This window comes from Choloepus didactylus, chromosome 22, assembly GCF_015220235.1.
Source record: "Choloepus didactylus isolate mChoDid1 chromosome 22, mChoDid1.pri, whole genome shotgun sequence".
NCBI classification, from domain to species: domain Eukaryota; kingdom Metazoa; phylum Chordata; class Mammalia; order Pilosa; family Megalonychidae; genus Choloepus; species Choloepus didactylus.
The window spans coordinates 5,349,062-5,373,103 of record NC_051328.1 but is presented as its reverse complement, the minus strand read 5'-3'; the positions used below and the strand labels follow the sequence as shown (position 1 = coordinate 5,373,103).

Genomic DNA, 24,042 nt, shown 5'->3' with positions numbered 1-24,042 from the left:
GGCGGAGGCGGAGGAGGAGGAAGAGCGGGGGGAGGAGGCAGCCGGGAGCGGCAGGCGCAGGGTGGAGGGCGCATGCCGCGGACACGCTGCCCACCGACCCTCTCCGAGCCCGGCGCCGCCGCCCGCGGGGGACCTGGCTCTGGGGGCGCCGCTGAGGGGCCCTCGCCGCTCCCTTCCTTGCGGGGCCCCGGCCCGCGTGGCCAATCAAGGGGTGCGGGCCCGACTTGGCGGGGATTGCGAATCTCGGCGGTGGGAGGAAGGAAGAGGTGGCGAGGACGGGCGCCGGGAGGCCGGCAGCTCCAAGGCCGCCCCTCGCTGGGCCCCGGGCCTCGCCGGCCTTCCCCGGCCCCCGCCTCGTCGCCTAGGGGTGCCGAGGGCGGCGGGCGCTGTGCGCGCGCGCCTAAGGCGCAGCACCCCCGCCCCGGCGGCCGGTCGCCCGCTCCCCGCCCCCTGCCCAGGCCGCGCTCCCGGCTCGGGCCCCCGCACTTCCTGCCTGCTCCACCGAGGCCAACCCGGCCGGAGCCTCCGCCAGGAGTTCATTGTCTGCGCCGCGCCGGCGGGACGCAGGTCCTCGGGGGAGCGCGGCGACCCGTCCGCGCCCTTCCCCGGAGGGCACTCCGGACCCTACCCGGGGCACTTCTCACCCTCGACACCCAGGCCGGCTTCCTGTGCCGGGTCCCTGGGGTGCGCACGTTTGTGGAGAGATGTATGTACACAAACACACCCCTTCGTTTCTTGCTTTGCTTTCTAGTTCCACCGTGGGCCCTCGGCTCGAGGGGGGCCCTGGAGAGCAGGGGCCCCGGGGAGAGGCCGTGCGCGGGCGACTCTCTAGGCCTTGCCTGCTGCTTTGTCCCGATTCCAGCTCCTCGGGTGGGTGCCCAGCCGCGCAGGGAGATGATAGAGGAGGGACAGGATGCGAGTCGCGATGTCTCAAGAGCCAAAAGTCCCGAGGCCCTTGTCCTCTCCCAACTCCCCTGATGACCCCTGGCCTGAGCCCAGTTCTGCTCTGAAAAGTTCATTTCCTGAAGGCCTGCGCGGGAAGGCTCTGGGGCCCCGCTCCCTTCCTGCCAGCTTTGCTCCGGCCTGGAATGGTTGGGACCAAATCTGGCAAGGAGGGTCGACGGACACCAGCCATTTGTCTCCTTCGAAAGTCTCAGGAGAGCCTGGGGCAGCCCGCCCAGCACAGACCCTCCCTGTCATCTTAGAAGGAGATCAACTCAGTCTAAACTCTGGGCAACCCGACTGTTCCTGCAGTTTCCTTTTTTTCCTTGAGAGAAGCTGGTCTTGTTCCCTGTAGCCTGGCCTGCTCCACACAATCGGGGTTCAGAGGATATCTGGTGGAGGAATAAAGAAACCAGTAGAGGAAAGACCCTGTGCAGGAGACAGGGGAGAAGGTTAGATGTTTGTCCTTTTGCTGAATAGAAGGACTCTGAGGCTTGAAATAATATTTGTTTTTTTTTTCCCTCTTTCTCTGGCTCACTGCTCACTCCTTCAAGAGCCACTTAAGGCAGCCCAAGAAGAAAATGTCGAGTTGGAATCTCTGGTTGGAAAACAGTGTAATTTAAGTTGGGGAGTTGATGTTGAGTTTTACCTACTTACAGAAGCAGATTTGTACTAAAGGAAGATGCCAAGTTTGCTTACCTATGCCCCCGTGCCATGCCCCCAAACCTCCTCTCTTAGAAGGTGAGGCACAGAAAGCAAAGGTAGGGCAGTTTGTAGTAAACAGATGGGTGGGCGTTCCAGAGTCGCTTGGACCTAATTCTAAAACCACTCTGCGTAGCTCTGAGAAGGACTCCAGAATTGGGCTTCAGCTTTTCATGAAATGAGCCTTGACATTATTTTTAATGGGTCTCTCTCTGTGTACGTGTGTCGATAAAGCAGACAATTCCAGCTAATTGATGAGGGAAAGACTGTAAAGTGGGAAGACTGTGAAGTGAAGGCATTTTGAGAAGTATTGTTGATATGAACCATGCAACGTCTTTCTGCCCTTGGAGCCTCAGACCTTCCCCCTCATGCCCCCTCCCCGTGGCTCTCTGCATTTTCCAAAAGCAGGTACAACTCTTGTATCTCACCATCTTGCCCTTTATTCAGTTTACTGGGGTGAACAGGGTGGAGATGTGGCCACTTATCAGGGGAGGAATTAAGTGAGAAGATAATTTGAATAGATAAGAGTTACAGCAGGTGATGGATTTATTGCTTTTCAAGAACTTGCCCCCCCTTCTCCCAGGCAATATTAAAAAGTGTGTGCTTGAGTGTGGACAGCTCCACACCAAGTGTTTAAAACGACAAGGTCTTCACCTTTAAAGATGCTTGAAGGTGCTTCTTAAGGAACAGCGGTGCCTTTTACATTTTATTTTATTTTATTTTGCCTCCACTGCTGTGTGTCAGGGCTAATGTAGAGGCATTGTGGACTTCCCCAGCCCCGTGCATTCTGCTGTGAAAGTCGCTTGACTGTAATTCGTAATTGATCTTGGAAATGTGAGAGCCCATAGCAGGAAGGAAAGACAGAAATATAACAATTTCTAATGGATGCTCAGAAAGTGTTATTTGAAAGCACAGGCATGGCTGCTTTGAAAATCAAACAGGCCTCCGAGGGGGTCTCACTTCCCACTCACGGACACAACCTCCCTTCTGGAGTGGGGTCACTTGTCCCCTCGTGATGTTTGTCCTTCTTTAGAACATCCAGCTCACAGGGAGGGCACCCAGCACATAGGAAAGGGGGCCGGGGCAGTAGGGCAGAGGGGAGAATAGCCTCACCCTCACTGGTTTTCAAAAGCCTTATGATTTTGTTAAAAAAAAAAAAAAGCACCCATGAATTTACAAAAGTCACATTTTCTTTCCGTTTTTTTCTCCCTACACCCTTCTCCCCCCTTTTTTTGTTTCCTCGTGGTGTGGCATGGCGGTTACCATGATTTGTTCCCTTTGATAATTTTGGCCTCATTCTCATCCTCACTGATGTTATTTCAGCGGCTGGTGTCAGGTGGTCTGGTAACGAGCACCTTGGCAGTTCGCACTGCCACTCAGCATTAAGGCAAACTGCCTTCCTTCTCTGATACCATCCCTTTAGATCCACGCAACAGCCTATTAACTTATACGGAAAATTAATACATCTTTGTCCCGGCTTCAGCTTAAAACTTTTGAACGATATGTAAAACCGTTGATTTTCTCCATCTAGCAACCGCTTGTTAATTACAGTTCTTAATATTAATTAGCACTCAGGCTGTGTCCATGCACAACCACCCCAACAGCCACACTACCCCCAATGACTTCTCCGCTCTCCCTTTCCCCATCTTTGTCTTCCTCTCCTGCTAGCTTGATGCTCCTCAAAAGTCCATCTTATACGTCTGGTGGTCTAGGGACTTGGGAACACTGTAGTTCGCCACTGCTCGTGTTTCCATGGAAATAATTGAGATGTAATAAATAGAGGCGTTCTGAGGTTACAGGTTTCTTGATTCAGCTGAGACCACATACAAGTGTAAATTGTCGAGATTTGTTTGGCTAAATGTACATGATCTTGTAGGAAGGGCAAAACAAATCCTTTTTAGGTTCTCTAGCTTTCTAGGTGGATCCGGGCAGCTAACATTTAATCCTAATATTTAACGCCAACCCCCCCCCCCCCCCAATGAAGCTGCTGATTCCCAGCTTTGGAAGGGCCTGTGTCATTCTAGAAAACATCCTTTATGTATAGTAATTGCTGTTTAGATTCTTAGACCTGTTTCCTTGCAAAAACTTAATAAGCAATAAAATAAGATAACTATGTGCCTCTGGCAGGAGAATTGTGCTAAACGTTTAGCCATAAGGTGCCTAGTGTGCATTAATAATGAGAGGTGCAAAATGCTGGTGACTTTACAGTCATAAAGTAATTCAGTAGAACCAGCCAGCCTTGGCAATGTTGTGGCACGCTACAGCGTGTTAACAGAAGAGGAGGAGGGGGAAAGCAAGGAAAGGAGGAAACTGGAGTGCAGCTTCTTTGAGGATGATGTTCCTAGCTGGAGACGAAAGGCTGGGGATCTGGTTCAATCTAATAGAAAGTTGCAATAATTGCTATATCGGTAGCCAACTCTTTAAGCTGGTGGCTGTGGAATTCTTCCCCTGATGTAGGATTTAATAGTCTGGCAATTAGATGCATTGATTTCTCTTAACTGTTCATTTGGATGTGTAAACGAAAGGAATCCACGGAGGCTGATGGGGAAGACGCGCTGCCTTGCTCTTTGAAAGAGGCTGATTTAGGTGGTGGTAGTGTTGGGAGAATATGATTTTTCAAGGCAGTGTTGGGCCCAGTTCCCTCTTTAAAAATTTCTGCCTGTTTTGCAGTGAAATGAACAGTATCTGTTGTTCAAATACTCTTTAAAAATAAGAAATGGTGTCCAGTTATATCTGGAAAGCAAAAATGTCCTTTATCTGCTGCAGATGTTTATAGAGTGGCATCCCTGTCTTTGAGCGACTGGATGCACATGCATATTTTTGGCAGATGGTCTCTGGGGTACCAGAGGGACAAGTCATAAAACACCTTGGGCTCTGAGTTGCAGAGGGATTCCCTGCAGAAAGTCTGGTGAGTTCTCTCTCCCTCTCTCTCTCTCTTTTTTTCTTTTCTTAATTTAAAATTGCTTTATTTATCAAATTAAAAAAAAAAACCCTCTCCCTCTCTTTTTCGAAAATAGCCTGAGGCTTGGGGCCACCTAAGGCTAGTTTCTTTGTCAAGCCGTGAAGAGGTGTAGGGACGTGGCATCTTGGACCCACTAGGAGGCTGGTGGGTGTGTGGTGACTTCAGTGGCGTGGAAAGTGAGCAGAAACTTACAAAGCTCCCGCAAATATTAGCACCTTTTGACTCCCTGCTTCTGGACTTGCAGTTTTCTATGAGTGTCACAGACTTCTGGCATGTGGGCATCTAAAACGGTCCTGACAGTAGCAAGCAGAGGCTGGCTTGTTTTCCCGATGGCTCCATCTTGTTGCCAAGGCGGGTGGGTGGGTTCAGTGAGCTCTTTTGTTTGGCATAGGTTAAGATGGCTTTGCCTGTCTTGGACCTTGGCTGAAACAAGCTTAGCCTTGTCCATGGTACGCTGGTGTTTGCAAAGGCTATTATCTTCATCTCTTTGAAAACGTATGCCATAGAGATACCTTCAGATCTGTGAGTCTAGGGTAATTACACTAGAAAAATAACTTGAAAACTGCTTATGGGTTCCCCATTAATATGTGGGTAGCTGGGGAAAACCCCAGATGCACCTTGGTTGGTGAATTTGACAGTTTCTGCAATCCTGTTAGCTTACAAGGGCATTTTGTACATATAAACATGTTAGTTGGCAATCAGAGTAGTTTTGCACCCAAAATGGATTAATGAAGCCCTGATTGGTTATATCCTGCCTGAAGTTTTCAGCACTGGCTGGCAGCTCCCCATAGCCTCCTGTGGATGAGGTAAGGTAGGGTGCAGTAGAGTGGGGGAAATGCTGATGGAAACTTTTGATTCAAGCCTACCTGCTAGGATCCCGTGGCCGCCAACGATTGGGGTTGTACACTCAGTAAATAAAAATACTTTACCTCTTTCAAGGAGTGCCAATTAGCCGATTGCTCCGTGTGGCTCTCTTTAAGGAGAATGCTGTTTTACCTATCTTCTTCTACAAAGGTTTGATTTTTAATGTCTTGTGAAAAGGACTCTCTTTGTCTTGATTGATGTCAGGAATAAAAGCATGATGGTAATATCCCTTTGAAAGCTATTGTATCGTCAGCCCTGGCTGACAGCGGGAGGGCCTCCCAGCGTTATAGATTAGCGCTGTGAAAACACTGACATTTTCTTTGTTACGTTGCTGTTGTTCTACTTGCAAAGTCAATTACACAATGTCGGGAGCGCAGTTATCCAGTTGACTTTGGAAGTAGCAATGTCTCTCATTCTCCTCTTCAAGATATAATTTTCCTTTGTTGTTGTTTTGTTTTATTATTATTTTTTTAACCTGCCTCCCTCTGGTTTGCGCCACCGCGGGCCCCCCACTTCCCCACCCAAGAGTCTGAACATGTTAGCTAGGCAAACACACTCTGGTTTCAATTGTGACAAGTCAAATTCAAAGATTGCCACATCATTATCTCTGAATTCTTCTGCTCATTCACATTTCAGTGGCTTCTTATTGATATAGTGACTACAGCAGCCAAGATACATAAAAAACCCATCAAAAGCGATTAGAGTGTTGATAATCTCTTACCAAGTGGGCTGTTCTGTGGATTTGGGGGCCTTGAGATTGACAAATTCAGTTTTTTTTTTTTTTTTTTATCTGAGTTTGCAAACCAGGGTTGAACCAGGCCCCGTGGCTGCTGGGGGAGCCCGGCGAACAGTTTGTTAAAGAAGCTGCAAAAGCGCTCAGATCACAGAGGCTGAGCCTGTTGAGTTTTGGACTTAGAATCCTGGATAGTGTTGTGTCCGGGCTAGAAGAGGAGGGAGGGATCCTGCAATCCATCCTTCTCCCATTGCAGGCGGCAAATGGGAATTGTAAGGTGACCTTACAAGGGATGTGCACGCTTGCTCTCAGGAGTGACCTGCCTTCCCAGTCTAAGGTGTGCGAAGTCCTGTGCTGAAAATGATCAAGGTGGACGCTTTTGATTCATCTCTTACCGCCCCTCCCTGTGTCTCCCCTAACCCATCCCACCCCATCCTACCTTCTCCAGAAAGAGAAAACCCCAAATTCCTTAGTTCTCTAATCGTGGCCACCAAAAAGACAGTTACCTGAGAGTGGCGGCTGGCCGACACAACACAGCCCTCGGCCGCGGGTAACAGGGATGCGTCAGGAAACCCCGTCCGAGGATGCTAATTGTAACCCCCCCGACGTTCTTATTATGAGCCACCAGACAGGAGGCTGGATTCACCAGCAATTTGTCAGGACTAATTTTGTTTTTCTCCAATAATTGAAAATTAATGTCTTGAAGTGAAAGCAGATGTTCATGTCATCTTCTGAATTGGGATATAAAATGGGGCTCTGTAGATGTGCTCACTAATTTAATAGAATTTTCCCTCTCGTGGATAATGGGGTGTTGGGGCTGACATCACCTAGAGGACCAGGAGTTAAGGCATGAGAAAGAGGGGGGGAGAGAGAGAGAGAGAGAGAGAGAGAGAGAGAGAGAGAGAGAGAGAGAGAGAGGGAAATTGTGCTTCCTGAGATGGATGCAGGAGAGTCCTAGGAATGAGGGGTGGTGAGAGGGCTCATTTTGGAGAGAGAACCCATTGATGAAAGTATTTGCCTGGGCTATCAAGCTTTGAGGGGCAGTCATTGTTTCCAATATTCATTTGCACATGGGGTATTGTGACAAGTCAAAGCATAGCATGGAAAGGAAGATAAGGGGAGCCTGGGAGAGGGAGAGGGTGGACTGGCATATATCAATCAGCGGCTGTCCTCTTCAGTTCCGTGACCCCCTAGGATACACCTGTTTAAAATCACAGATTTTTGGTCCCTGATGCCAGAGATGCTGCCCTGGCTGGTCTGGAGAGGGGCTTGGAACTCTTCATTTTTAATCAGCACCCAGGTGGTGGCTAGTTGGGGGTCTGAGGCCCCCCACCCTTGGAGGCGGGCCATCCAGTTCAAGGTCTCCACTCTCCTGGTAGAAATGAGATGCAGAAGATCAGAAGGTTGGAAGGACCCTCTGAAGAGCTGGTGGTCCTTTCCCTGGCCCAAATGATTCTGGCCTTAGGGCGAGTGGTGAGACTGGTGTGCCCAAGGGCAGGGCAGGGCCGAGAAAAGGGGCCCTATCCGGGCTGCTGGGGCTTGGGGTTGGGGCTGAAGGGGAGCTCAGGAATTGTTGAGTGATCTGGTTGACCATTCTGGTACTAGAAGGTGGGTTCTCTCCCCTTGGAACCACCCCCCTTCTAGAGGCTGAGCCTGGCAGGTTGTGAGCTGGCCCACGGCCCTGGCAGGACAGCTCCCGGGTGGCCCCGGCACCTAGGCTGGCTGGTCCGGGAGGAGGACAGGGGAGGAGCAGCTGTTTTGGACCAGCCACCTGGTTCCCTGATATCCCTTTCCAGAGCGCTGGCCATCTCTGGACCACAGGCTTGGATGTTGCAAACCTTTACACTGTTGGCTTCCTCTTTGGAGGTATCAGGCAACTTTTTCTCCCCCTGTTTCTCTGTAATTGAAATTTGCCCTTTCGTTACCTGGGCATGAATTATATTTTTGCAGCGTTGTCGTTCTCCATCCTGCTGTGAGGTTTATCTCTTCTGTTGATCCTAATTAAATAAAACATACTGTTCACCTAAGTCTGGTTGCACTGAATTTTACTAGCCTGAAGGCAGAGTGATGGCCATCTGGGCTTGGTTGGGGAGCAGGGCATGGCTGATGAGGGAGCCGGGGTGGCGGTGGGGGTGGCTGCCTCACCCAGGCTGGGAGATCTGCAGTTGTACCCCCTTGGCTGGAGGCTGCAGGACTGTGTATTTCTGGTTCCTGAATGGGAGAGGTGGATTTACCCCCAACCCCCTGGGGCTACAGGTTTGAACTTGGGGAGGGGGGAGACAATCTCCACCTCCAGAGGGTCCCCAGGGAGATGGTGAGGGAGGAGAGCAGGCTCCCAGAGTGGGGGAGATGGAAACAGGGGGCAGGCTCCCATCGCCTGGGGTGGAGGCTGCAGAGAGCTGCTGGTTCTCTGGAGAGCAGCGAGCGGTGCACGTGTTCTCGGTGCCCGGGTCAGCCTCTGCAGATGCCCTGTGTCCCTTGGGCAGAGAGTGACCGGCCAGGGGCCTGGCACATCCGTTAGAGAAACTCAGGCTGTTATTATTTTTGCCTTTGAACCTCTCAGAATCCTGAAAACCCCAGATGGCAAGGAACATTCGAGGTTACTTCATTCAACCTTCTTTGGGTGTGTTTGTAGCTTCTCTGTTTCATCTAGGCTGGACTTGCACATTTCTATTCTTGGGGAGCTCAGTATCTCTATGGCAAATCTGTGCATTTTTAGCTCGAATTGCACGACTTCTTTCCATGAAGCTGCAGTCTGCCTCCCGCAATTTAGGTGCATTGGTCCTGGCTTCGCCTCCTGGGGCCACGGGGTAAGTCAAATCCCCCTGCCCCAGAGCAGCCCTGTTGAGAGCTGGTGAAGCTTTCCCTTTCTTGTCACTCAGGGGAAGGATCTGATTGTCTGGGATGTGGTGCGCCTTGTGGGCCTCCACGACCCCATGCTCATTCGTAGCTGGCCTTGACCCAAGCTTCTGGGTCCTTGTCCTTGTATTTAAAAAGGATTTCTTAAATGGATGTGTGAATGTGTAAATTGTTGAGGGAATAAATGAATGCGTGAGTGAGTGACTAGTGAATAAATGACTCAGTAAGGAGCAAATTTCATTTCATTTCATAAGGAGTTAATTTCATTTATGAAATGAATGAATGAAAGCGAATAAAGAATTAAGATGTGAATGAGTGAATGCATGAGTGGGTTAAAGTAACAGGGAGCACGGGCTCCCTCCTTTGGGTCTCCTGTCCCCTCTCCACCCCCAGCCCCCAGCCTTTTCCTGTTAAGGAGGTGGGAGGTGGGCAGCCCTCTGAGCCTTGGGATTGGGAAAGGCTTGTGTTCTTTCCCCCTTCCTCCTCAGCCTTGACCCAGTGTCCAGATACTCTCTGCTGTCAGATTGTAGCTGCTGTTTATCAAGGCTTTGTGCTGGGCATTGTGTTAAGCTTCTAAAATGTATCTTTTTAAAACATAAAGGCAATCTGACATTTTAATCCTAATCTCAAATAAAACAGAACTTTTATCTCCATAAACTCCCCCATGCCCACTCCCCACCCCGCCTGTCCTGCCCCATAGCCAAGAGGGTCTCAGGACCCACCGCCTCTTTCAGGAGATAACACCAGGAGTGAGGGGTGGGAGGGGCGGGAGAGGGGGGCAGGAGGAGGAGATGGGGTGTGTTTGCTGGGGATCCTGCCAATCACTTGGGGTAGAAAAGACTGCGTTTTTTGCTGAAGTTCTGAGTCAAGATTACTTCATTTCTCCTGTTGTGGGGAGAGTGGTTTGGGGGAAATGTGCCCCAATGAGTTTGGGCAGGGCAGTTCCCTCTGTGGGCCTCAGTTTCCCTGTTTGTGAAGTGGGATGGAACCCTCTGCATTAGCTACATGTCTTCAGCGGTCTGGGATTGTAATTCCTGGAATGGAAGAAGGGAAAAACACCACAGGCTTTGATTTTAAAATAACACAAGTCTAGAAAGATATTGTTAGTTATTCTTATTTTCAATTTCCTTCTTAATGTGACCAGTCCACAGCGGGGAGAAATCTGAAGTGGCAGCCCCAGATCCCCCCTTGCTCCTCTAGCCCTTTTGAGGGTGGGCTGAGCATCAGACCAGAAAAGTGTCAAGGACTCGACAGTGATGTCAGCATCTTTTCATGTGTCTGAGGGTCACCTGGGGGGAGCTTTGGTGTCAGCCCATTAGGCCCCCAGCTCTTTTGCCCCAGCATTGCTGGTGCAGTTTCTCTGGATGCTTCTCTAATGCGGGGACAACGTGGGTGGAGACTGATGAGGCTGCACATGTGCCTGCCCACAGCCACCGGCAGGGCCTGCCCCGATCCCCAGGGAGGGCGCCTGGAAGGACAGTCATGACCAAGCACTGACCTGTGCCACGCCCTGCATTCAGCTCTTCCCACGTGTTCCCACATCCAGTTCTCATGGCGGCTCCGTGTTGCCTCAGTTTCACAGATGCACAGACCGAGGCACGGACGTAGTAGCAGAGATGGCATTTAAGCAGAGGACTTGCCTGGCTCCAGAGTCTCAGCCCTTATTTATAACTGCCAAAAGGGGCCAGAAAAGACAACAGAGAAAACCCAGGGCTGGAAGAGTCCTGTGGACTCTTGGGCTAGTGGGGTTGGGGCCAAGAGTAAAAATACGGGATCTGTCCTGCTCGCTCTGTCCTGGGTGATGCCATCTTTGGGGCCACCCAGATTCACTGGACGCACTGCGTCCTTGAAAAAGAATAATTTAATCCTTCCCCAGAGATAATCACTGCTAACCGTGGTTCTCTCTCCTCCCAGATCTTTTCTATGGTGCATTTACACAAAACATAAGTGTACAAACCCATGTATGTATATTTTTAAACATACATAGTATCACATACTGCTTGAACGCACCGTCTGTGATTTGCTGTTTTCATGTAGCAGTGGATTTCCAATCTTGGTTGCACATTAGTGACATCTTAGGCACTTAAAAATATAACATTGCCTGGGCATAGAGCAAAGAATCCAGAATCATTGAGGTTGGAGCCCCAGAATCAAGTTTTTTTTTTTTTTTTTTAATATTAAAAAAATATATTTTAAAAAATTTTCAGAAAGATATTTAGAAGATGAGGATGTGTAGCCAGGGTTGAGAACCACTATTCTAGGAGCTATCTCCATGCAAGTGTTATAGGTCTACCCCGCCGTAAAAGCCATAGAGAGTTCTATAGAATGGATGCGTCAGAATTTATTTAAATCCCCTGTTGGTGGACCTTTAGTTGCTTCCATTTTTCCTGTTATAAACAATGGTGTAATGAACATCCTCCTTTATAAATCCCTGTGTTGTTGTATGAGTATTTCTTAGGCTGTATTCCTAGAAATTGAATTATTAGTTCAAAGATCATTCATTCACTTGAAAAATCCAATAGATATTGCTAAATTACCCCCCACAAAGGCTTCACCAATTTACCCTTTGATAATACCCTTTGATAATAGCAGCCTCACACCCACACAAGGTTTTTTTCCTTCCTTCCTGCCTGTCTGCCTGCCAATGTGGCAGGCAAGCAGTACCTTGCTGTTTTAATTTGCGTGTCCCTGATTACTAGTGATGTTCATGATTTTTCTTATGTTTATAGACAGTTTTTATTTCTTCTGGATTTGGACCTTGGGAGTTGGGGTGTTTTTCTCCGTTAGCGAATCCTTCAGTCATCTCTTCTTCCTGTCTTCCTTCCATCCATCCATCCATCCGTCCGTCTCCCTCCCTCCCTCCAAATCCTGAACCTCGTTCCCAGGTGGGACTCTTAGCCTGGGCCCCGAGGGGGATGCAGAGAGGAACCAAGTGGAGGCCGTGCCCCTCGGAGCCCGTGGTGGGGAGGATGATAAGACCCCGACCTCAGGACCAGACTGGACAGCCCAGTGTGGTTTAGGGCTGGGGATGGGGGGGGGGGTTGGGGAATTCCCTTTTGACAGGGGGAATCAGGTGAGGCCTGGAAGTAGAAGTAGCATTTGCCTTGGGCCCTGCAGGATGGACTCACAGCACTAAGGGCTGCTACCATTGAATGAATGTTGCTGAAGGAAGCCCTGGGCAGGCGGGTGCTCGCTGAATCTTCACAACAGCCCTGTGAGGTGGGTGCTGCCATCATTTCTGTTCTACAGGTGAGGACACTGAGGCAGAGAGCGGCTTGATAATGTTCAGTACCTAACTCTTTAGGGCTAAGAAGGCATGCCAGACAGAGGGGATCTGGGACTTGTTGGTGCACCGTGGGGCAGCTCCCCATGGAAGGATGAGTAATGGAAATTATTCAGAATGGACTCCTGAACCCCTCACCTCCAACTGTTCAGATGGGGGTCTCAGGCTTTCTTTTTCAGGAGCAATAATGGATATTAGACAACCCTTAACCTTGCTCCCTTCTCATGTGGATTGTCGGACTTTCCCAGGGAGGGGACAGCAGATGTCCAAGGTCCTCAAGAGCTGTGCCTGGGGCCAGGGCCTGCCTGGGGAGCTGCCTGGGCCCCCAGCTTCTCTGTGGGGGGAGGCTCCCAGCAGGCAGACCTGGGGTCCCACCCGCACTCCTCCACCGACTCGCCGTGTCATTGGTAAGCCTCAGTTTCTTTTTCGTGAAATGGGGGGCTCTGCTCCTAGGGGAGGTGTGGGAATTAAATCTCAGGACCACTGGAAAAGAGCTTTGTAAAAAAAATGGCTCTGCTGAGGGGAGGCTCTAAATTTATTCGGTTGGGATGGGGTTGTGCTCTGGAGCAGCCTGGCTCTGCCCTTTCCTGTATGTTTGTGCTCAGAGTTCAGAGTAGAAGAAAATGGTGGGAAAAACTGAGCTTTTAATCTGTCCCCTCCTTGGGGGTCCCTTCCCCTCTGAGAGACACCAAGTTTTGAATGAGGCTTTTGCATCCCTCCTCCTGTCCATCTCACTCCCCCCACCCCCCCAGCACACAGAGGACAGCCACCTTTCTCAAGGGGAAGTGCCCAGGCACAGGGGAGGGGTATGTGTGGGATGGCAAATGCCCCAGACTTGGTGTGCATGTGTGTGAATCCATGGGTTTCTGTGTGTATGCGAGTCTGTGTGATAGAGTACGGGCATGTGCATGTGTGCCTCGTGTGTGTGTGCTTGTGTACTCACCTGTACATGTTTGGATGTGTGTCTCTGTGTGTATATGTGTGTGCGTGTGTCTGCTTGCACGTTGCATGTATGTGTGTGCATGTGTGAGGGGTCCATGTGCCAGCTTCCGGGGGAAGAGACTCCTGTCTTTGTTTACCCGGTTCAGACTGAGTAGAGGGGCAGAGAACAAGCAGGGGGTGCGAGGCGGGGGAGACTTTGCCCATCCTTTTACTTGATCTCCAACCATTCAGACTTCTGGAGCACCTTCTGTGTGCTGGGCACACTGCTGGAACTGACCCTGTCTAAAGAAGGAAGGAAGCCCTATCTCCTTTCTAAGATTCACTTTACCATTTCTAAAATCACGGTTACAGGGATGGGACATGAGTTTATATTGGCGTTTCACAAAGTGTGTTCCAGGATTTTGCTGGTGTTCCACCAAAAGAATACAAAATTTGTCCTCTTGCTGAGTGCATTTGGCAAACACTGGGTTAAACAGAATTAAAAGTTTTTAAAACCTCCAGGGCTCCTCAGAGCCTTTAAAATGCTAACGTGGGACTCTCCCAGAGATGTTAATAGTTTGTAGAGATTTCCAAACTTATTTGAGCACTTGTCTTGGAATCCTCTTATCTGGGGCATGGTGTGGGTTACTAGGCTTTTAAGGTCTACTATCATTACCTGATGTTCCTTGGTTCCTTTGCTCATTTATTCACCACGGTGAACAGCACTTAGGAAGTTTATTCCAGGGGAGGGCCAGGGGTGCTCTGCAAATCACGTTGTTTCTGCTGAGCACAGCGGGTCCTGGGGTAGGCAGGGAGTGGTGGGGAGGTTGTCCGGGCTGGACCATCCTGGGGTGACACTGAGGTCCGTCTGGGGAGAGGGTGCCAGTCTGGGGAGCTGGGGCCTTTGTGGTTGATGCTTTGAGGGGCTGAGGGGATGAGGAAGGTGGGAGTGGGGGTGAGGGAGGTGGGGAAGACCTTCCCGGGCCCTCTGCATCCTCATATGCTGGGAGGACCCCCAGTGGCCATTGAGTCAGTTTGATGGGGCAGTTTCTGGGCAGGGGCGGCTTCTGGTTTCTCCCCTGGCTCATGAGCCTCAGTGGCCCCCGCCACCCCCACTCCCCTTGGAGCCCTGCAGGTCCATCTCCGTGTAACCCTGGGCAAGTGGACAGGAGGGCGCCAGGGGAGGGGCCTCCCGGGGCGCACAGCCCCTGCCTGCCGCGGTCTCTGCCGTGTCCCCAGCGCCACCCCCCATCTGACCGATGGGGAAAACGAGGCCAGGAGGCTCTCCCAGCCTGTTCCCTCAGAGGTCCAGCCCAGAATCCACCCCTTTTCCAAGCCTGGGCGGCAGCCCGAGGTGGTGGGGTGGGAGCAAGCGCCGCGGAGGGGAGGCGGGATGGAGCCCCATCTGCAGAACTACCCGGGAGGTTTTGAGTCCTGGGAGATGAGGAGGTTGGCGGGGAGGGGAAGAGTGGGGCCGGGAAATGGTGGGGCGGGGGAAAGGGCCGGCGGCGGGAGAGGGCACAAGGGGGGACGGGTGGTGAAGGGTGGGGTCAGGGTGAGGGGTGGGCAGGCAGCGGGCTCGGCGGCCGGCGAGGGGCGGGGAGGAGCGGGCCCGAGCCGGGCGGGCGCCTGGGAACGCGGCCCCTCCCCGAGCCCCGGCCCGGCCGCCCGCCCCGGAGGGCTCCACGGCGGCGGCGCAGTCACTCCGGCCCGGGTCCGGGCACAAAGCGGCCGCGGCGGGGAGCCGGCTGGGAAGGCGCGGGCCGCGCCGCCGCGCGCGCCGCCCAGTGGGGCTGGGGCTGGTTCCGCCCACCGGCCGTCCCCGCCCTGCCGCCCGCACCTCGGAGACTGCGGCCGGCGGGCGCCCCCAGGACCCCGGAGTCCCGGGCTGGGGGGCGGCGGCGTCTAACCGGCAGCTGGGTGCCGGCTGGTGGGTGGGCTGCCCGCGCCAAATGCGCGCCTCGGGGGTGCCCTTTGGGGACCTGAGCGCTGATGGGCCATTAGCTTTGGGGCGGGGGGGGGGGAGGGCCGGTGACAGCACCTTGGACATCCACGGGCATATAATAATAAAAATAAATGTCGTTGTGCTTCCTCGGTGCTAGGAATGTCTGAGCACTTGGCATTCATTAATTCGTGAAGCTTCACAGCCACCCTAGGAGGAAGGTACTGTGGTTATCCTCGTGTTACTGAGGAGCAAACCCAGGCACCGAGTTTTTACTGGGAGGTAAAAAAAAAAGTTGCCCAGTGTCCCACAGCTGGCACTAGACAGGATCTGAATGTGGCATTTGGGCCCAGAGTCCCCTGGCCACAGCCCTCCTCCTTGCTTGGCCCTGTAGGTGCCCAGGGGAGCATGTATGGGGCAAGTGAGCATGACCTGCAATTTTCAGTGCATTTGGATATGTTCGAGAAATTCCAGGCAGAAGGTTTGCAAACGGATCCAAGCTCTGATTCTGGCTTTGCCACTTAAAATTCCCCCATTCATTCATCCACTGGATGGTTGTATCAGAATCTCTGCTAGGCCTCAGGCTGGTGCTGGGTTGACAGTGATGAGTGAATGGGGGTGTGGGGGTGTGTGCCCTGCCCTCAGGGAACATAGAGTTTAGTTGCGGGTGGAGTAGAGAGACAATGAACAGGCAGTAGTTATACTGATGAGTCATTTTTCACTGATACGTCATTTTTCATTGAGAAATTGCTGTAACCCAGGTCAGACCTGGGTAGGTGGTCCAGGAGGGCCTTTCAGAGGAGTTGACCCCTAAGCTGGGCCTGGGAGGATGCAGGAGCCTCAGAGGGGTGGGTGGTCTCCTTCAGTTTTGAACTCATACCCCAGGCTGCCTTGGGCCCAGCCCTAGATAAGGAGGGAGGGAAAAACAAAGGCTGTGGTCCTGCCCCTGAGGACCTGATGGGACAAAAACTGGGGAAATTAGGAGCTTGTATGTCTAGAGGGACAGGGACAAGTGCCAGTGGGGTTTCCTGGGAGGGATGGATAAAGGAGGAGTTAGGGAAGGGAGTGGAAGAGGCTCTGGGGTGAGGGTGGCCTGCTAGTGCAGGCTTCCAGGAACAGAGTGGGTAGCTTCTCAGGCCTTGAGCTTAAACGACTCCTAAGGTTTGCACAACCTCTGTGCACCCTGTGATTCAGAAGTTCTCATTGGCCTCTCCAAGTACCTAGGGAATAGGGTGAGGTGTCCCCTCATTTGCTGGATGAAGCAAGGAGGTCCAGAGAAGCTAATGTCTAGCTGGTTCATTCCCAAGGCCCCCATGTCCCTTGAACAGGGGCTCTGACCCCCTGTGCCTGGCACTTCCTTTTGCACACTGTTAGGGGATGCTCGTCCCTGTCATCCAAGTCCCTGATCCTGGCTTTGCAGAGGTGCCCACATCCCCTGGAGCTCCAGCCAGGCCACTGAGAAAAACAGCTGCCCGTGTGTGTCTGCTGGGTCCACAGTTTCCTCTGAATTGGGTGTCTGAATGGAATTTCTTCTGAATTGCCTGGCTCCGTCGCAGAAACACCCACTGCTCAGGCTCTCCCAGGGGGGTTTGGAGGCTTGTCTATGGCCCTGTGGACTGAGCTCCTCTCCCGAGTTGCTTCCCTCCTTGGGCGTGCTGGGCGAGCTGGGCCTGACCACGAACCTCTCTGAGCTCATGTCCTGCCTGGGTTTTGTGAGGAGAGTTCCCAGCCTGCTCTTGGGGTGGCCAGAGGGGGTAAGGACATTTACTGATAATATAGGCGAGGCACACTGTGTGCCAGGTGCCTGCTGAGGGTTTTATAGACCCTGCCCCAAGTCTCTGTGGGGGTCGTTTATACAGGAAACTGAGAGGGCCAGAGGGAGGGGCTGCCTGCCCCGCCCCTCCAAGGCCACCCCATCCACCCATCCCGGCCCCTCCCCCAGGAGCTCCGGCTGGGCTGGGAGACAGATCCATAAACAGTTATGAACCCTGAGGCTGGTCACACTAAGTTCCCTCCAAGGACTCCACTGGTGGCCAAGTCCACATCCACATCCACACACACACGCACCCCGCCCTGCTCCTCTGGCTCCTCTGGGGAGAAGCAGCCAGGGCAGGCGGAGGTGGAGGACCGGCCTGGGGACATTTGGGGTGGGTGGTGGATGGGGCTGTACCTGCTTCCTGGTTACTTGGGAACTGCATACCCATCAAGGCCCAACCCCAGCCCCTCTGTTCTGCATGGGGTGGGGCGGGAGGCATTAGCTGCATGAGGGTGGGGAGTAGTCCCCTCAGCTGTGCTCCCCCCTAGGGCCCCAGGAGTCCGGCTGGCTCAGCACAGGAATCCTGGATGTGGCGGGTGGGGGTGGGTGGCCCCACTGAGGGGTTCCAGGCAGGCCCCTGTCCTCAGACCTCTATTCAAACTGCCCCCTGGGTCCAGGGTCCGGGCTGGGAGCCTGCAGCCTCTTCCCCATCAGCACACTCCCCAGAGTTGAGTTCTGGTCTGTGGGTACGTGTCCCCTCCTGGGCCCCGGGTTTCCAGACTGCTCTGCACTGGCACCCTCTCTGGCTGAGAGGCTCAGGAAGCAGCCCTTCCCCTTTTCCTCCCTTCTGAAATTTTGCTCCCCGGGCACCGGACCCTCTGCATTCTCCACCCTCCACCCCCCCTCCTTCGCTGGCTTCCTGGAACCCAGGGACCCTGGAGGTTTCTGGACCATATCGAGTTGCCTGGGTGGTTGCTTCCTTTTTTTTCGGCCCTGCCGGGTGGGGGAGCTGGGAAAGCAGCCGATGATTGGGCCGGGGCCAGCCAGGGGTGGAGGCTGACTGCCAGCTGAATCTCTGCCTGGGTGGACTTGTCGCCCCCAGCCCCTGGCTCCAAGGGGCTCAAGGCCTGGCCTCCCCTACCCTGTTTGGTATTTCCTGTACACACCCCCCTTTCATTCTGCACGGGCTCCCCAAGGGCGCCTCTGGGATGTGCGGGGCCCACTCTGACCGTTCTCCCTCATGACCCAAAGCCCTGTCTGAGGCCTGACTTGGCTTGGCACTGCCACAGTCCTTCCAAGCTGGGGCCCAGGCTGGGGTCGGCTGGACTTCTGCTCCCCACTGTCCACCCGTCCCACCCCCTAACTGGACATCTGGGCCCCAGCCGGGCCCCCCTCCAGGTTGGAACCAGAGGCTGGGGGCTGACTGAGAGTGTTCCACACAGACCCCTTGGTTGGGCCAGGGGTCTGGGAGCTCTGGAAAAGGCTGAGAGGTTGGGGGGAAGGGGAGCCCACAGGCTGGGGGTGGGAGAAGGGGAAGGACCCTCTGGGGACAGGAGCCAGGGCTAAGGTCCCCCAGGAATTTATTCTGGGGGTGATTTTTTGAGGAGCCCCCAAAGTCCTCTGCAGCTTTTCCACTGCTGTGCCCTGACTCCCAGAGGCCCACTGCACACAAGGTTTTGCTTTTCCCTGTCACCGTCCCCTGGTCCCCTCCCCCTGGGCGCCTTCTCCAGCTCCCTGGGCCCCTCCCCCAGCCCTCCTGGGTCCCCTCCTTCCTCCTTGACCCACTTTAGTCCCCTGTTGCTGGGGGAGGGGGAGCACACAGCCGGCAGCTCTGATCCTGGCTGCCTCCCCCAGCATCCCTTGGGGCGGGCTCTGGATGGAGCCAGCAGGCCGAGCCTGCCGGGCCCCGGGGACTGGCACACGGCGTGCTCCGAGTGGCAGCCTCCCTGCCCCCTCTGTGGACAGACAGTTCTGGACAGCTGCCCTGGCCCGGGCCCCTGGGAGGCCCTGCCACGGCCAGGCTCCGGTTTCCCCCAGCCCCGGGGAGCCGCGGCTCCAGAGGTCTGCCCTCCCATTGCCGCTGAGGGGCAGAGGGGCTGAGTCCTCTTCCCGGAGGGGATGGGAGTGGGGCTAGGCCCCCACGCAGTCTTCCTCCACATCTTTGCGGGTGAACCTGGAACTGGGGTCAAGTCGTGTGTCTGCTGCTAACCTGTGTGACTTGGGGAGAGTGGCCGGCCCTCTCTGGGCCTTATCTGTGCAACGCGGGATTTGGACCGGATGATAAAAGCTAACATTTATGGAGTGTTGATTCTGTTCTCAGGATTCTGCTAAGCATTTCGTGTGTATGGTCTCAGTGCAGTGTCACCACAGTGTCATGAGGCCTGCATTTCTAATCTCTCCTTTAAATTCAGGCCACTGCGGCTCAGAGAGGTGAAAGCCCTTGGTTGAGGTCACACAGGCTGTCTTTGGTGAAACATGACCCTGGGGCTGTTGACTCTTCAGTGACTACTATGTGGCTCTCTGAGGATGTGAAATCCCTTTCTGGGGGTCCTGCCTTCATTCTCTCCTGCTCAGGCATTGCCTGGGTCCCCAAGCCTGCCCCGGGCTTGTGACAGGCTGCAGGAAGATGAGGCTACGGCTGTCTCCCAGCCTGAGTCCTATCCCTGGGGTCCTGGCCCTGGGGTGAGTGCAGGAGGGGCCTGGCATCCAGCACTGCCACCAGCCTGCAATTTCGGATGCCCATCCAGCCCACCCAGCCACCCAGCTCTGCTGGACCCCGCACCTTCTCCCCTTCCTACCCACCCTGAAAAACACTTGTGAAAAATAGGCTGGGGTGGCCCTGAGGGGGCTGGGTGAATTTGGGAACCCTGCTTCCCTAATCTCCGCCTTTTCTTTCTTTTCCTCCTTGAGTCTTGACATCTGCCTGTCCTCTGGGAACCTCTTCATTTCACCGTCATTGTCTTGCTGAATAAAGGAGGGGGTGGGAGGTGGTAGGGGGCTCTGGGAGTGAAGTCAGGACATCTTTTCTTATTTGCCTGATTTCCTCACTCAAATGTGTCTTGTGATTAAACATTTTCTTAGCGTGCTTGGTCAGGGCCAGCCGGAGTTTCTTTTCATAAACATTGGCAAGTGAATTTAACAGCCCTGTTTGTATTAGCTGGAGGTTTCATTTGCATAGTGATTGTTCTTATGAAACAAAATAATTGCTTGCAGTTTATGAAACTGTATAAATACCGAGGTCTGGAGCGGGCGCATGCGCAGGCCTTTCTTCCTGCACGTCCATCCATCCTGTTTAGGGAAGAAATTCAGGCTCCAGGAAGAGCCAAGGGCTGAGGGTTTTCTCTGCTGAGAGGTGTTTCCCTGGCTCCAGTCCTGGGCTGCGGGTATGGCCTGATGGGTGGAGCTGCGAAGACGGATAAACTGCGCCTAAGGGCGGGCACCCCTGTTCCGTCCTGACGCGAGCCCCTTTAGGTTGCTCTTTGGTCCGTTGTGAGCTGGTGGCCTGAGGCTGGTGTCACCCTCAGATACGTTTTGATTGGGTTGCCATGTTTTAAAAAATTAAATTGTTTACCGATATTTAAAATCGCAAGATTGCACAGAAAAAGTCAGATTTCTTGCCTTTTTTCATACCGAATGCACAGATTGGGGAATTCCTCCTCCATCCGTCCCTGCTCAGGTCACTCATTCTTGCCCCTGCCTGGCCCTGGGGGATTTGGGATCCCGCAGGCAGTGGCCCCTTCTCTCTGTTCACACGGAGTCCTGCCTGCTTGCCCTCCTCCTCCTCAGCCACACCCTTCTGGTGCCCAGCTGAGGCCCTGCTGTTTGAGGAGCTTCCACTGGGCCCACAGGCTCTGCCCCCAAGGCCGTGGGCTCAAAGCCCTCCTGATGTCCCTGTTGGCTGGAGTCAGAGATCCGGGAGTGGAGTCACCTCGGGGGTCACACCCCTCTTCCCACGAGCTTGCCTTTGCACGGAGAGTTCCTGGCCTCCTTAGCAGCTCCCGTTAGAGCCTCCTGCCCCAGAAGACGGAGGCTGCAGGTTCTCAGACCCAAGTGGCATTGCCCAGCTTGGTCAGCTGGTGTGGCTCCAAATGACATTTTAGCCGATTCTAAAAAACTTTTTAAATGTACTCACATTGGGGGGGCCTGGAATAATAGCTGCCGATGGAGGAGCCGCTCGACAAAGGGTCAGGGCCGGGGCTGGATTCTGAGCCAAGTGCTGCTGCCTGCCCCACACCCCCAGACGCCCCGACCTCGGCAGCGGGAGCCCTTCCAGATTCGGTGCATCGGGGGCGCCTCCACCTTGTAGGGGGAAAAGTCAGGAGCCACCAGGCAAGCGAAGCTTAGGATGCCCCAGGGAAGGTGTGGCATTGGTCCCACACGCCCCAGGCCTGCGGCCTTTCCAGCCCTGGGGAGACTCACACTCAGGGCTCTGGGCCGGTTACACACTGGCCTCCACACAACAGGCCTAAGAGGAAGTGAGGCCCCCCATCTTAGAGATGAGGAAACCGAGGCCCCGAGGCCCCAGCGCCACAGAATGGACGAGCTGGGATGTGAACCCAGAACTCCTGGCTCTGGAGCCCATGCTCCCACCTGGGTCTCTGTGCTCTCAGTTTCCCCCCCTGTAAAACAGGGAGAATGTTCCCTCCTCCTTGGGGTGTAGCAAAGGTGAAATGAGCAAAGATTCCACTGTGGCCTCCTACCTCCACGTATTACAGCAGGACGTGGACTTTGGCATTTTGAGGTTTCCTTAACTGCAGGATTCTCCTTCCCTTTCTTTCTGCTCCTCTCTTTAGACCATTTGACTGCTCTGGGCAGGATTTCCCCCCAAGGTTCTGACATTGTGGAGTCCATCTGGGGAGAAGGTTGCATCTTGGACTGGGAGGGGCTTCTCTTGTCAGGGAGCCATATGACGAGAAATCTAAAGGGTCTTCTGGGAAGAGGAAGAGTAAGCAGACAAACTGGAAGCTCAGTGTTGGTGGAACTGTCTGGCTGACATGGGATGCTGTGGGCTGCAAGATGTGCAAACTGAGCTCAAAACAGTTCAAGTACAAAGGGATAAAATATCTCATAGGTCAAGAAGTCTGGAGTGAGTGCAGCTGCAGGGGAGTTGGCACAGCAGCTCAGCCCATCCACAGGGACCCAGGCACCTTCCATCTTTATGCTCTGCCTGCTCAGCACATTTGCCCTAAGACTTCTCTCCTCATGGAGGAGAAATGGCTGCAGTGGTGCCAGACATCACACCCCCACGCATCAGCGTTCAAAGATCAGGAGAGAGAAGCTCCCTCACGCAGGCCTGTCTTTGGGAGGAAGGATCTCTAGATGGTCCCCCCAGTCCTCTCCTTGTGTCTCATTGGTGAGAATGGCATCACCCGAATATCGAAGACCAGTCCCAGGCTGGGACGTGGAACATCCCTCTGTGGGGCTCAGCTGAGCCCCAGCTTCCCTTGGAGTTAGTGGTCTGTGGGGATTTCCAAACCAAATTTGAGTTGGGTCAGCAAGGAAGAAGTGGGAAGAAAGACCACCTGGGAGGCACCCAACACTCTCTGGGGACAGGCAGGCTCTAGGAGGCCTGTGGAGTGAGAGCGGCTGTGTCTTTCTCCAGGTGAGCGTCTGGAACACCCCCCTTGTCTCTTACCCCCACCCCCACATTGTAATCGTCATGTTCTTTTGCCCACCTCATGTTCCAGGACAGGGCCTTTCCTTCCTTTGCATTTCTTTCCCTCCGACTGAGACCCTCTTCCTGCTTTCTTCACCTGGCTGGCTCCTTCTCCTCATTTTGGACTCAGGTTCAATGTCACCTTCAGTGTCAGCAAGGCCTTTCGTGACCACCTTTCCCTCAAAGTGGGCCCACCATAGTTAGTTGCTCTCTATTTTTTTTTAAAATGCCATTTTATTCTCAGTAGGAATTTATTGATGCATTTACTTGTTTTCAGACTTCCCTCCTCATGGAACTCTCAGCTCTGTAAGGACCAGGTTTGTGTTGTCCACTCCTGGGTCCCAAGGCTTCGGGAGAAGGGAGGAGGAGAAGGGATTCAGAAAGCGCCTGGCAGACAGCAGACTTGTAGTAAGTATTTCCTGAATGAAGGACCTACTGCTACTTACCAGGCCCTTTCCGAATTCCTTTTCTTCCCTCTGACTCATCTGCTTCTCTCTCCCTCTTCCCTGGAGCCCCAGATTCTTTTCTGTGATCTTTGCTCTTTGAGAAAGAAAACAGAGACAGTGTCTCCACAATCCTATAGACCTGTTTTCTATTTCTAGTGATTGGATCGCTAGTTCCAAAGTCCAGTTCCATAGAAAAATCCGGGGTGGGGAGGGCACCTCCTGCGTCCTGAGGTTGGGCCAACAGTGGAGAGCCTGCCGGGGATGGGTGCAGGATGGAAGCCCTGGTTCATCCTGTCTGGCTGGTTGGTCCAGTGGCCGAAGCCAGCGGGCATCTTTGCCTTGAGGGCAGCTGTTTCACTGCCAGGAAATCCTTCCTCACCACCCCGCCCCAAGACAGTGGGTTGGTCCATCTCAGGGGTGCCAGGCCCATCCCACTTTGGGAAAAGCAGTTCAGTTCTGTCTTGCTAGCGTCAAGGAGTAAGGATGTGGCATGGGAGCCAACGGGTCATCCTGGACGACTCACAGGTGGAGAGACTTGGCTGTGGTTCTTTCAAGTTTAAAATAAATAGTCTGAATAATTGTGATGAATGACTCGACTGGAATAATGAGATTGGCCATCGACAGGGGTCAGATGGAGTGGGCTGGGGGACCCCGCCGTGATCTTGGTGTGGCACTGGTGGGGGGAGGGACGAGGGCAAGCCCCGGTGGGCTGGTTGACATTAGAGGTGAGTGAGATGCAGATGAGTGGACGTTGGGCCGGAAGGCGGATGGAGATGAGCCTGCCACCGGGTCCCCCCCCTGATTCGGGGCCAATGGGAGCCCAAACTCAGTTCTGAGCTGAAAAACGGCTCAGTTCACAAGGCTGAGGTCTCTCCCTCAGGGGAGAAAGAAGAACCTTGCTGGGTCTCCAGACCTCTTCTCCATAGCCAGTTGTACAACAAGTTACGGCTTTTCTGCATGTGTGTGTGCGGGACTG

At 53.6% G+C, this 24,042-nt stretch overlaps 1 protein-coding gene across 1 annotated transcript in view; it reads left to right on the top strand.

Moving 5' to 3' along the window:
• The window catches only part of ZNF423 (zinc finger protein 423), a 324,179-nt gene that overhangs the window by 483 nt on the left and 299,654 nt on the right, over positions 1-24,042 (top strand). The gene's annotated exons all lie outside the window — the stretch shown is intronic.